At 31.4% G+C, this 13,219-nt stretch overlaps 1 protein-coding gene across 2 annotated transcripts in view; it reads right to left on the reverse strand.

The window, feature by feature from the left end:
- Positions 1-859: 859 nt before the first annotated feature.
- The window catches only part of LOC145263106 (uncharacterized), a 28,304-nt gene continuing 15,944 nt past the window's right edge, over positions 860-13,219 (reverse strand). The window contains exon 2 of one of the 2 annotated variants that reach the window (XM_080120037.1): positions 860-1,798. The gene's annotated coding sequence lies outside the window, so the exon portion shown is untranslated. The remainder of the gene's footprint in view (positions 1,799-13,219) is intronic. The other variant, XR_013864478.1, reaches the window with a different exon arrangement.

Raw genomic sequence — 13,219 nt, forward strand, 5'->3', positions numbered from 1 at the left:
TGTTTGTATGTCATCCTCTCTTTTCGATTGACTAGCCTTAATTTAAACCTACGTCACTTCCTGTCTGGCGACAGACACAACAACAAAGACGTCACGTTTATTTTTTTTTTTTTTCACATTCTTTTCCTCCTTCGCAGTACAGGTTCGAACCTGCCTACCTACTATACCTCCCACCTTTTTTTTTTTTTTTGCTCAACAGACATCTCCAAACACCCGGGCAATGCAGGGCACCCAGGCTAGTATATATATATAAAACAAAAATAAAGGAGGAAGAATAAAAGTTATATATAACTTTATCATATTATCACAACAATAAAGAAAAGTTAAGGGGGAAATTAAGAAAAATACTCTTTAGGCCATGGCATTTCAAAGCTAAATGATCCCCATCAGAGGAGAAGTGGCCAGAATAATACAAAATGTAATATAGAAAAAAATGACTTAATGACATTTAGAAATGAAATGAAAACGAAGGAATAGGATAATAATTAAAATAGGTTGAACATGTAATTGTAAATAGGAAGGGTAGTATATGTGTAGGTAAATAGTACAAAAAATATATAGGCTACTATGAAATAATGGGGAACATTAAAGAAGGGCCAACAATAGAAGAAGAAAGGAAAAAGTAGGGAAGATAGAAGAGAAAGTGGAAGAAAAAGGAGAGAAGACGGAAACCACAAACAAGAGGATACGGAAATGCATATAAAAATAGATTTAAAACAAAAATAGAAATAAAATAATCTGAAAATAGAGAAAAATGGAAGTGAGATTATATGTTCAAAATAAGTTAAAAAATAAAACAATATATATACACACACACACACATATATATATATAAGAGCAAACAGTTAGTAAAACATGTTAAAAAACACTTTGAAAAAGAGTTAAAAACATATTTAATCTGAAAAGGAAACACTTGATAAATGGTTAGTCCTTAATCCGCGGAGTTTCGAAGAAATACTTTCCTTCTCATCAGAGAATAGGAATTAGCAAAATGCGGGATCGGATTTTGCATACAAAAGTATTTGATAAAACTCCAAGTAAGTCAAAGATCTTACTTGATAACAAAAAGTGAAGCCGAGGGAATATGGTGAAGAAAAAGGTGATTGCACGTGAATGGATAGTCTGGTGAAAGGTAAATAATCCAATGACGGTAAAATCCAAAAATATAACTCCAAGAAAGTTAATTGAGTTTCCATTTGCACAAGTAAAATCCAAGGAAATCACATAAATGTTTTATTTTATTTGTTTTATTTATTTTTATTGGTTTTATTTTATATATATATATATATATATATATATATAATGTTAAAAGTCCACGTATGCTTCTAGGATAGTGATTTAAAGGTTAGGAGGGTTTTTTGAAGCATGGAAAAAAAAAAAATTTTTCTATACTTTTTTGTGACCAAGAGCGGAGGTCCGCTTGAAATATAAAAAATAACAATAAAAATATTAAATACAAAAAGTAACATCGTTTTTCATGCTTCAAAACATCCGCATAACCTTTAAATCAATATATATATATATATATGGTTGGATGACTGCGTCCCTTGTCGAGACGCAGTAGGTCCATTTCACAGTCGGATTTCGGTACGGTTTGCTGATCTGTGTTGTTAATAGAATTTCTTGTGTGCGGGTCGTTTGCTCAGTTGGCAGAGTGCTTGCCTTGCATGCAAGAGGCTTGGGTTTCAAATCCTTGGTTTGGATGTGTCTAACTGATGAGTCCAATTTAGGGCGAAACTCGTCTTGGACTTCCAGTTTGTTGTCTGTCATGGCTCTTGTAGGCTGCGACGTTGTTTTGCTGTGGAAATAATATTTTATATATATATATATATATATATATATATATGAGAGAGAGAGAGAGAGAGAGAGAGAGAGAGAGAGAGAGAGAGAGAGAGAGAGAGAGAAGAGCTATATTTGAATATAAGATTAACAACTAAAAAAAGACATGAAAATGTTATACAGAAAATTAAGATTATAGGCTCAAAAGAAATAAAATGATCAGTATTTCTACACTATTGAGATGAAATTTCTGGAAATCGTAAAACTGAATTTCGCATAAAAACAACGGTATCTACGTATTTCTCATATTTTTAAGATGATTATATCCAAAAAATTACGAAAACTGATAAGATAGAAAATCATTTATTAAAGAAAATAAAAAACAGAATTTGACAAAAACGATCATAAGACGCAGGAGGGTTCAAAAGAGAGGCAAGTTTCCGTTTTGATTTAAACAAAATAGCAGCAATTTTTCACTTGCTAACATGATTAAAGTTGTTTTGTTTAATAATTCAGTAATAGTCAGGTAATTTCAACTGCATAATAGAATTGACAAAAAAAAATCAGTTGAAACCATTGTTTTTTTTTATCTGAAAACTCCATTTATCGACTACAAAAGTTACGTCCCAATTCTGTAGAAGCACCAAATAATTTACTTAGAGAAATGGTTATAATGACTATATCAAACTATTATTCAAACAAAGGATTATAATGATATTTATCGGCTCTTTGCATTTTATCATAATAAAAGTAGAGTGCAAGATGGCAAATTGCTAGCTAGAAATTATCAAAAAAAGAAAAAAATATTAACTGAAAAGGAAAAGTATTTAAAGAAAATTCAATGAAAATATAAAATAGTAGTAGGGAACCCGGCGTTGCCCGATCCTAAATATAAAGGCTTCTTCAGTCTTTGACAGACTATGGATACTCACAAAGAGGTGCTTGCGCATGATTTTTTTCTTTTTGGCAGGTTGGTTGTTTTTTTTTTTTTGTTTTTTTTTTTTTACATGGGTGTCACCACTTATCAAGGCCCAGAGGCCACTCGAGGATAAGGGTTAATAGGTATACATTAGTTATTGTGATTTTAGCATAGTAAACAGTGGGAATTTTGTAACTTGGATTACTTAGGGGGACGATTCAATTAGAACTTGTTCACATTGGACTTTTTCTTTTTTTTTCATAGCTATCAATACATTATCAAGGCCAATAATGCTGATAATAATAACAAAATAATAAATGTGTATATACATGTAAACAACCAATAAAACTAAAATCTTTAGATCATTCCCCCCCCCCCCCGCAAGTGTTTTTTTGGTTTGTTTTTTGTTTGCTTTTTTGTTGTTTTTTTTGTTTGTTTGTTTTTGTCTTTTTTTTGTTGTTTTTTTTTTGCTTTTTTTGCTTTTTTTTTGTTTTTTGTTTGCTTTTTTTGTTTTTTTTTGTTTTGTTTTTTGTTTGCTTTTTTTGTTGTTTGTTTTTGTCTTTTTTGTTGTTTTTTTGTTGCTTTTTTTTGTTTTTTTGTTATTTGTTTGCTTTTTTGTTGTTTTTTTTGTTTGTTTGTTTTTGTCTTTTTTTGTTGTTTTTTTTGCTTTTTTTGCTTTTTTTGTTTTTTGTTTGCTTTTTTGTTTTTTTTTGTTTTTTGTTTGCTTTTTTGTTGTTTGTTTTTGTCTTTTTTTGTTGTTTTTTTGTTGCTTTTTTTGTTTTTTTGTTATTTGTTTGCTTTTTTGTTTTTTTTTTGTTTGTTTTTGGCTTTTTTTTGCTTTTTTTGTTTTTTGTTTGCTTTTTTGTTGTTTTTTTGTTTTTTGTTTGCTTTTTTGTTGTTTGTTTTTGTCTTTTTTTGTTGTTTTTTTGTTTTTTTTTGCTTTTCTTTTTGTTATTTTGTTTTTTTGTTTGCTTTTTTTGTTGTTTTTTTTGTTTGTTTTTGTCTTTTTTTTTGCTTTTTTTTGGGGGGGGGTGAGAAAATATCTGCACATTCTTTATTTTTTCAGTTATTGTGGAGAAAAAAAATAACAACACTACAGTTAAATATTTAGAGATTCAATAAAGAATCAGAATTAGTAATTGTATCGGAATCGGGAAAAATATTAGAATTGCCCCATCACTAAATAAAAATAAATTAAATAAAAAAAAGTTTCATGATAAATACGCATTAACTTAAGTCTAACGAATACACATGAGTGATTTGTAATCTTTAAAAATTTTCAGCACAACTTGAACCATTTTAAAATTACTTTTTAAAAAAATTCCTAATAACAAAAATTCAGGTTTCACCAGAGTTTTCCTTTTTTGGGTTATAATTTTTGTAGAATTGGAAAATGCCTTATTCATTCATTTATTTATTTTATTTTTTTATTTTATTTATTTTTATTTTTTCTAAATAAAACTGTAAATTTCTTTTTTATTTCTTAACTAATGTAATCAATTTCGGGTGTTTGGTGATATTTTAACCCAATGCATTTCAGGTGAAAACATTATTATGTAGTTACGTGTCATTAGCGAAATTAGTATGAATTTCAAAAATGATGAAAAATGATCCCGCAGATGATATGCTAGATGAATTTGTAACAAAAAAAAAAAAAAAAAAAATCATTGATAATTACGTTCGTTTTAAAAATGTACTCTTAATTTAATTCAATTAAAGTCAATTTCAGTCAAGGGAGATAAGTCAGTTTGTCATACTGAAGGTTCTTTTTCGTTATTGTAACTATTTACAATGCCTCCCCAGGGGACAGAGTTAGACACCAGGGTCGTATTTTAACGTGGAGAAAAGGTACAAAAATAAAAAATTGTCTCAGTCGTGAAGGACTGCTCCTCCACCGAAAGAGAACAAGAAATGGAAGTGCAGCATATGAAGAGCAGATACTACACTTTGATCTTGGCCAAAAGGCCAAGAGACACTTTTTTCGTTATTGTAGCGAAATTTGAGAAAATTGAAATATTGAATTTCAAGTGAAACCAATAGTATCTACTCAATTGTCATGTCGCAGTAATGTTAAAACTTGGGTTTGTATTACTGTACACATAGATTACAAATATATAATAAATGTTATCAAAGGCAAGATAAGTTACTTTTCTACCTAACTGGATGTATTTTTTGTGTTTTTATTCAATGTAACATGTTTATTCAGCTCGAAAAACATGCAGTGTTTACCAATGTATTGGAAAATTCAAAATGGCGTCCGACTCTTTCTTTAACACGGTAAGTTTGGGAAAAGGTGTTATAAATAATAAACTAGACAAAATGCTATTAAAAAACCACCGAATATATGTCAGCCTATGTCACGGTAACATATATTGAGCGAATTTCTAACAGTATTTTGTCTAGTTTATTATTTATAACACCTTTTCCCGAACTTGCCGTGTCAAAGAGAGAGTCGGGCGCCATTTTGAATTTTCCATTAAATCGGTAAACTGTATGCTTTTCGAGCTGAATAAACATGTTACATTGAATAAAAACACAAAAATTATATCCAGTTTGGTAGAAAAGTAACTTATCTTGCCTTTGATAGCATTTATTTGTTATATATTTGTTTTTTGACAACTTCTTCGAATCTATGTGTACAGTAATACAAACCCAAAAACTTTATACTAATTTTGCCATGACACGTAAGTATGTAATAATTTTTCCGTCTAAAATGCATTGGTTTTAAAGATCACTAATGCAAACAAGCAGATAATTTCCTTTTGAGTAATTCAAAAATGACCATTGCTAAAGGTTGAGATCAGCAGTTGTAAAGAGTGATTGTTGAACAATTTGTCCTGCTTCAAGTCAGAGGATCAAATAAACATTCATGTTAAAATGAATCTCAAAGGCTGATCCTTTCAAACTCGACTTCTTTTCCTTTTTCTTTTTTTACTTTTTCTTTTTTGGATTTGTTTTACTATACACATAGATTCGAAAAAGTTGTCAAAAAACAAATATATAACAAATAAATGTCATCAAAGGCAAGATGAGTTACTTTTCTACCTAACTGGATATCTTTTTAGTGTTTTTATTTAATGTAACATGTTTCATCCGCTTGAAAAACTTAGTGTTTACCGATGTGTTGGAAAATCAAAAATGGCGTTCGACTCTCTTTTTTACACAGTAAGTTTGGGAAAAGGTGTTAAAAATAAAAAAAAAACTAGACAAAATACTGTTTAAAACACACCGACTATATGTCAGCCTATGTCAAGGTAACATATCTTGAGCGAGTTTCTAACAGTATTTTGTATAGTTTTTTATTTTTAACTTTCCAATACATTGGTAAACACTATGTTTTTCGAGCTGAATAAACATGTTACATTAAATAAAAACACTAAAAACTTATCCAGAGAAAAGTAACTTATCTTGCCTTTAATAACATTTATTTGTTATGTATTTGTTTTTTGACAACTTTTTCGAATCTCTATGTATAGTAATACAAACCCAAATTTTTTTTCCAAAGGAATTAACACTCATCAAGGTCCAGAGGCCACTCGAGGATAAGGGTTAAAGAGTATACATTGGTCGAAAGGACAATATCATAGTAATCGTTAGAAGTGTAAATTTGGTAAATTGGATTATTTAAGGGGAACGGTTCATCAAGAACTTGTTTACATTGAACTTGAAGACGGCCATATTGTAGTCAGCTGGAAAGCAGGTAAATGGAAGAGAGTTCCACAGGTGTACAGTTCTAAGAAAGAAACTTTGTTCATGGAATCTACGATTGGTTTAGACACAGATAAAGAGTGGGAGAAATTATTGATAGTGTTTTTTTTTTTTTTTTTTACAAGGAGTCATCGCTTATCAAGGCTCAGAGGCCACTCGAGGACGAGGGTTAATAAGTGTACAGTGGTTAATGGGACAGTGATGTAGTAATTGTTAGTAGTTGAAATTTGGTAAATTGGATTACATAAGTGGAACGGCTCATCAAGAACTTGTTTACGTTGGACTTGAAGACGACTATATTATAGTCAGCCAGAAAGCAGGCAAATGTTTACAGCCAAACGAGTATTTCTTGTGAATGTTTTTGATAATATTAAAAAGAGTACAATTAACTTTTATTACATTCAAAGAAAAAAAAATGGAAAAATAGACTAATCCTCCAATAATGATTAAAAACATGGCAAATCTTAAATGCTATTTGAAGAAAGTATAGTTCACATAAATAAATACACAAAATAGTATGAATCAGTTTCAAAAATAGTTTTCTTGTGCAAATTTAGTTAATTAAATAAAAATTAAACTTTCTTTAAAATTAATTATCTGCAGATAATTTGAAGATAAAAATGCATTAATGATTTTAATCGTTTGTGCAAAATATAATTTATAAAACTCAGTATGTTTGTCTGTCTGTCTGTTTTCCTCCATATTTTCAAAATCCATCTCTTCCGCAACTAAAACTCACAGAGTGGCGCTAAGGACCTTAAATGACTGGATTTTTTATGGATTGTTCTTTTATGGGTTTTTAGGCGGTTAAAATAGCTTTTAAGGGGTTAAAAAGGGATAAAAATTGAAAAAATCGTTATACATTTTGTACATTCATCTTAGTTTATTTTTAATCAGTTCATATGCGTGTCACGTTGGTACTGTGGTAACGTCACCAGCTTTGAATGCTACAGTTTTGCTTTCGGGTTTGATTTTAGCTGATGGCACCCAAATACTTTTTCTTTAATTTTGAAATCACGACTCTATAATAGTATATACGAAATCTGGACAAATGAAAATATATTTAAGCATATTTTATGATATATATATATATATATATATATATATATATATATATATATATATATATATATGTGTATATATATATATATATATGTATATATATATATATATATATATATATATATATATATATGTATATATATATATATATATGTATATGTATATATATATGTATATATATATATGTATATATATATATATATGTATATATATATATATATATGTATATATATATATGTATATATATATATATGTATATATATATATATGTATATATATATATATAAACACTCACACACACACACACACACACACACACATATATAAAGTTACCTTGTCTCTGTGCGTGCGAAATGTCTCTACCAAACTCCTCTCTGAATATTCGGCCTACAGACTGGAAACTTTATATATACAGAGTGGAAAGATAAAAGTGTAGCCCTAAAAAGAACAACACTACAGCTTTATTTTATGCATTTTATTGAAAAAAATCAATTCAAGTAACTTGATTATGTAGTGGAGCTGACATCTATTCAATGTAGCTGCCTTCAGCCTCAATCATCACCTCGATATGGATCCGGAACTAGGAGCATGCCTTTACCACAAGCACTGGCTGGAGCTTGATGAATACTCAGCAGATGGCGGCGATCAGGCTGGCTTTGGTGTTGTGGGAGGTCATGTTGGTGATGTTTTCAACGTATGACCAAATGAAGTAGTCAAGCGGGTTCAAGTCGGGAGAGGAGGGGGGGCGGTGAGAAAAGGGTACAAAGTCATAGCACTCCTTGTGAAGCCAAGTGTGGGTCTCTTTAGACTTCTGGGTCAGTAAGTCTTGCTGCCACACCCAGGGTCTGCCAGCAGCCACCTGATTGCGCCAGGGGATCACTACATTTTCAGCACATCCAGGTACACTTTGGTGTTGACTTTCAAGTCGACTTTGAAGATGTGAGGCGGTATGATGTGGCCCTCACTTGAAACCACACCAAAGACCATAATCATGGTTCGTCCGATGCATTGTGCTCTGCCCTCAGGCGTTGAACCACTCGGATTTGCATTTTGAGGGTGCTGGCAATGGTCCTGTTCTCATAACTTGGATCGGTAGAGAGCATGAGTTGTACAGCAACACATCTCCGATCTCGCTCGTTTCAGATATGATAGAAGGCTCCTATCTTGGGATTTGTACACAACTGCGAAAAAGGTAAGCTCTCTCTACCATGCTAGAAAACTACTGACACCTGAAAGTATTCTGTACCTCTATAAGGCCACCATTCGCCCTTGTATGGAGTATTGTTGTCACATTTGGGCTGGTGCATCTGCTGCTAGTCTCTCGCTCCTAGACAAGGTTAAAAAAAGTTGCCAATCTGATAGGCCCTGAACTGGCATCTTCAGCCTCTGTCCCATCGACGAAACGTTGCATCCCTCTGCTTGTTCTACAAGTATTTTAATGGTGAATGCTCTGACGAACTGCAGACACTTGTGCCCCCACGACGTAGACACTCTCAACAAACCCGACAGGCAGCTAAATCCCACCCCCACACAGTAGAGATCCCTAGATGTAAAAGATCTTTCCACTCCAGTAGTTTCTTCCCCAGAACCGCTAGACTCTGGAATTCCATTCCAAGTTCCTGCTTCCCTAACTGTACTGACATGCAGAAGTTCAAGTGCAATGTGAACCGACATCTTGCTGACCAAATCCCAACATAGTGCCCCAGTAGTTGCTGCCCCTGATAGTAGCCCCCTACACCAAAGTGACAATGCGCCTTGTTTGGGGTGAAAATGTAAAAAAAAAAAAAAAAAAAAAAAAAAAAAACTGGGCAAACATTGTGCATAATTGCATAGCATTAAGGATGAAAACATTCTAGCCTATATCTGCGGAATAGTCTCTACCAAACTCCTCTATCAAGCTTTAGTCTACAAACTTGAAACTTGATATATAGGGGATTTTAACCTGATCTGGTTTTCAGCCGGTAAAAATAGCTGCTCATGGGCTTAAATTTATTTTTTTAAAAAGTGACCTTAACAGGAGCAAGTCGACTGAAGTTCTTACTTCTCCGCATGCTCAAATACACATTTATATGTTCAATTCAGCTGCTTTTATTAACGTTTTCTTATTTATATGTCGATAGCTCAAATGGTAACGACTAAGGCTTGAGCTCTAAATGTTTTGTCTTCGATTCTAGCTGATAACACCCAAGTCATTTTTCCCCCTAACTTTTGAAATCACTTATATGGGGTACTATATTATATTTAATAGAAAACTGGCTCTATAATAATATATACGAAATCTGTATGGATCAAAATATTATGTTTAAGCATATTTTATGATTGGACCACTAGTATATATTGGATGTAATATAATAATCAATAGAATTTTGTCTCTATAATAATCAATGCGATATCTCCATAAAGTAAAATATCGTATGTAGGCTTATTTTATGACCGGGAAATGCCGGGCGGCCTGCTAGTATTTTGTGTGTTTGTGTGTATGTGTGTTTATGTGTTTGTGTGTGCTACTTACACTACTTTTTTTTTTTTTTTAATTTTCATATTTTTATTCTCTGTGAACTGTCTAGTTTGTATAATAGTTATTTCAAATTCAAACCATAACAGATAAAAAATATTTAACACCGCATAATCATTGAATTCGTTTATTTTTGTTCGCACTTATTTTTAAGGCTCTTTTTTATATTGATAATCCGACTTCGCCTTGTGAGGAAAAAAATTATACAATCTTTATTTTAATCAATGTTTTTTTTAAATTTTTAACCCACAACATGTGATATTTAAAATTTTAAAAAGAAAAAAAAAAAAAATGTTTGCTATTTTAAACTCTATTTTGTTAAAATCCTTTGTTTCATTTTTAAAAGAATTTTCAAAATTAGCAAGATATTTGAGTTTATTTAATATTATCAGGAAAATATTTGCAGTTATTTATTTATTATTTTTTTCAAATTTTATTTTAGAATTGTCTATGTCGTACAATATTGTTCTTATGTTGTAATTTCCATTGTGAATTTTATTTTATTTTTTATTTATTCTAATATAGAATATATATTTTATGCTCGTTTAAGAAAAAGGGGGGGGGCGTTTTCTACGCGTTTTTTAATTATTGAGATTAACATTGTGTCTTTCTTTAGTTTTACATCTAAAAAGTTCCTATTTACTTGCCTCCCCACGAGGGCAGAGTTAGACACACGGTCGGTTTTTAATGCGGGGAAAATCCAGCTCACCCCCAAAAAAGGGGCATTCTGGATAGGAACAAAAATTAAAATTGTCTCAGTCTAGAAGGATTTCTCCTCCTTCACTGACCGAGTCCAGAAAAGATGAAGTGTAGGATCAGAAGTCAGAACAGATACTAAACTGTGATCTAAAAAGCTATTCGAAAGCCAATCTCTGTTAAATGTAAATATGATTTGATGATAACAACGATGATGATGATGATGATGATGATGATGATGAGGGTGATGGTGATGATGATAATTAAAGAATAAAAAAGTTTTCTTTAAAAAAAATGAATGAAAAAGAAGGGAAGAAACTCTTCTCTCCTCAAATGTTATTGGCAGAGGAAGGTAAAAAATATATAACTTTAAAACTCGTTTGCCTTAAAACTGAATTATTAATAATATATGAAGACGAAGCAAAGGGAGGGGAGTAAATTATTTGAATAAATTTTTAAAATATGAGAAAGAGATTTGGCAATAGTTTTAAATCGTCACTCCTAAACACACTGATAAAAAAAAAAAAAAAAAGAAACCCTTTCTCTTTTCTCCTAAACTGGAAAACTCGATGTGTTAACCATAAATTTTATAGGGCAAGGGGGATAAATGCTTTATTCCTGAATATTTTTGGCTTTTCTTTCTTTCATTCTTAGATATTTGTCGTTCGCACAATTTCTCATTCGTTCTCTCAATCTTCCCCCCCCTCCTTCTCTCTCCATCCTGAACAGTTTGGGCTTGCCTGGTTGGCCTCACGTCGTTCAAGAGAACTGTAAAATCAATAGGCACTAATCCTGTGCACCCCCTGTTGGCCTGCTGCAATGGAATCGTCTAATCGAATACCGGTTACAAATATCTCCTCCTTCTCCTTCTTTCCTCCAGGGTCATGGCAAAAACTAGCTGGGCTTCTTCGCTTTCTTTCTCTCAAAACTAAAAAAAAAATAAAAATAAATAAAAATAATAATATTCATGTACTCTAGTGTTACCAGTTCAGCGAACAAGCAGATAGAATTCGTTGGCTGCCCACCCTCTACCACCGAGGAATGGACTCGCCTTTTTCTTTTTACCTCTTCGCCTAATCTATATAAATATAGATTGAGAACCTAAAAAAACTATTTCCACTCCTATCTTCGCCTATGGATCCAAAAAAGAAAAAAAAAAATGTGTGTGATAATTTTAGTTAGTCAAAGATGTACAAAAATATTAATTTATTAGTACGTTGTCGTCAGATGTTTAAATAGAACATATTAATGATGAGAAATATGAAAAAAAAAACGATGGAGAGAGAGAAGAGGGGTGTTAGGAGAAAGGAAAGACAAAAGAAACTGAAAGATCGGAAGAGAAAAGCAGTAGAGAGAAGGGGAAAAAGGTGATATCATAAATATATATTCAGAATGAGTCATGAAGATGTGTTGTGTAATGTTATCAAGTTTAAACTTCAGCAGAGACAGAGCGCGGCAAACTATATTAACCCAGCAAGTGCGCGCCTGAGTGAAAAAGGAAGAGAAAAAAAATTTTAAAAAAAGAGCTTGCGTTCAACCCTTCATTATTATTTTTTTTTAATTTTCTTTCAACTAAAAAATATTAAATAAATATTTCTCTTTGTTTAAAAAAAGAAAAAAAGTTAAATATATCATTTAAATATCGGTGAAAAACGAAACAGTTTTTATATTTAAAAACTTGCAATTTTATCTGCAAACGATCCAGCTATCTTATTTTCCATTTTTTTTTTTTTTTTTTTTTTTTTTTTTTTTTTTTTTTTGCCAGATTTAACATTCGTAATTTTCATGTCTTTCTTTCTTTTTTTTTTTTTTTTTTTGATAGATGGTAACCCGATAGTTAATCTCTTTTGTTAATTTAAAAAAAAAAAAAAAAAAAAACACAGCATTTTTTAAAAATTATTTTACTTCATTTTTTTTTTATATATGTGTGACGAAGACGAACAAGCCTTAGACATTTTTCTTTTTTCTTTCTTTCCCAAAGATATTCGTATCAAACAGTTTATTTAATTCGTTAAGGCAAATCTTCACGCTACTTAATATATTTTTTTTCTTATTAATTGATGGAGCCTGTCTAACTTCTGGCTGACATACACAATAAACGAATGTCAGAGATTGAACTTGTCTTTGTAGCCCTACAACAAATGCTTCCTCACCTTTCTCTATTTTTATTTCAACGCTCGATTACCGCGTGTGTGTGTGTGTGTGTGTGTGTGTGTGTGTATGCGTACCCCCCATCTCTCTCTCTCTCTCTCTTTAGTATTTCCAGCCCATGTTTAATTTTTATTCTTTCGATTATTTTTTCTTTCTCCCCTGCCTTCATCCATCATCTCCGCATGTTTCTTCGCTTGCCAACCACTCCAATCAACTTTTTTTATCCCCCTCCTTCCATTACGACTCCCCCTTTCCTATTCCTCATTTGTTTGCTTTATTTATTTATTTTTTTTTTTTTCATACCATCGTTATCTCGCCTTTCTATCTTTCTCTTTTTTTTTTTTTTTTTTTTTTTTCTCTCCCGTGACTCTTATTTATCGTTTCTGACA

This window comes from Euprymna scolopes, chromosome 38 (assembly GCF_053919585.1).
Source record: "Euprymna scolopes isolate OS-2025 chromosome 38, ASM5391958v1, whole genome shotgun sequence".
NCBI lineage: Eukaryota > Metazoa > Mollusca > Cephalopoda > Sepiida > Sepiolidae > Euprymna > Euprymna scolopes.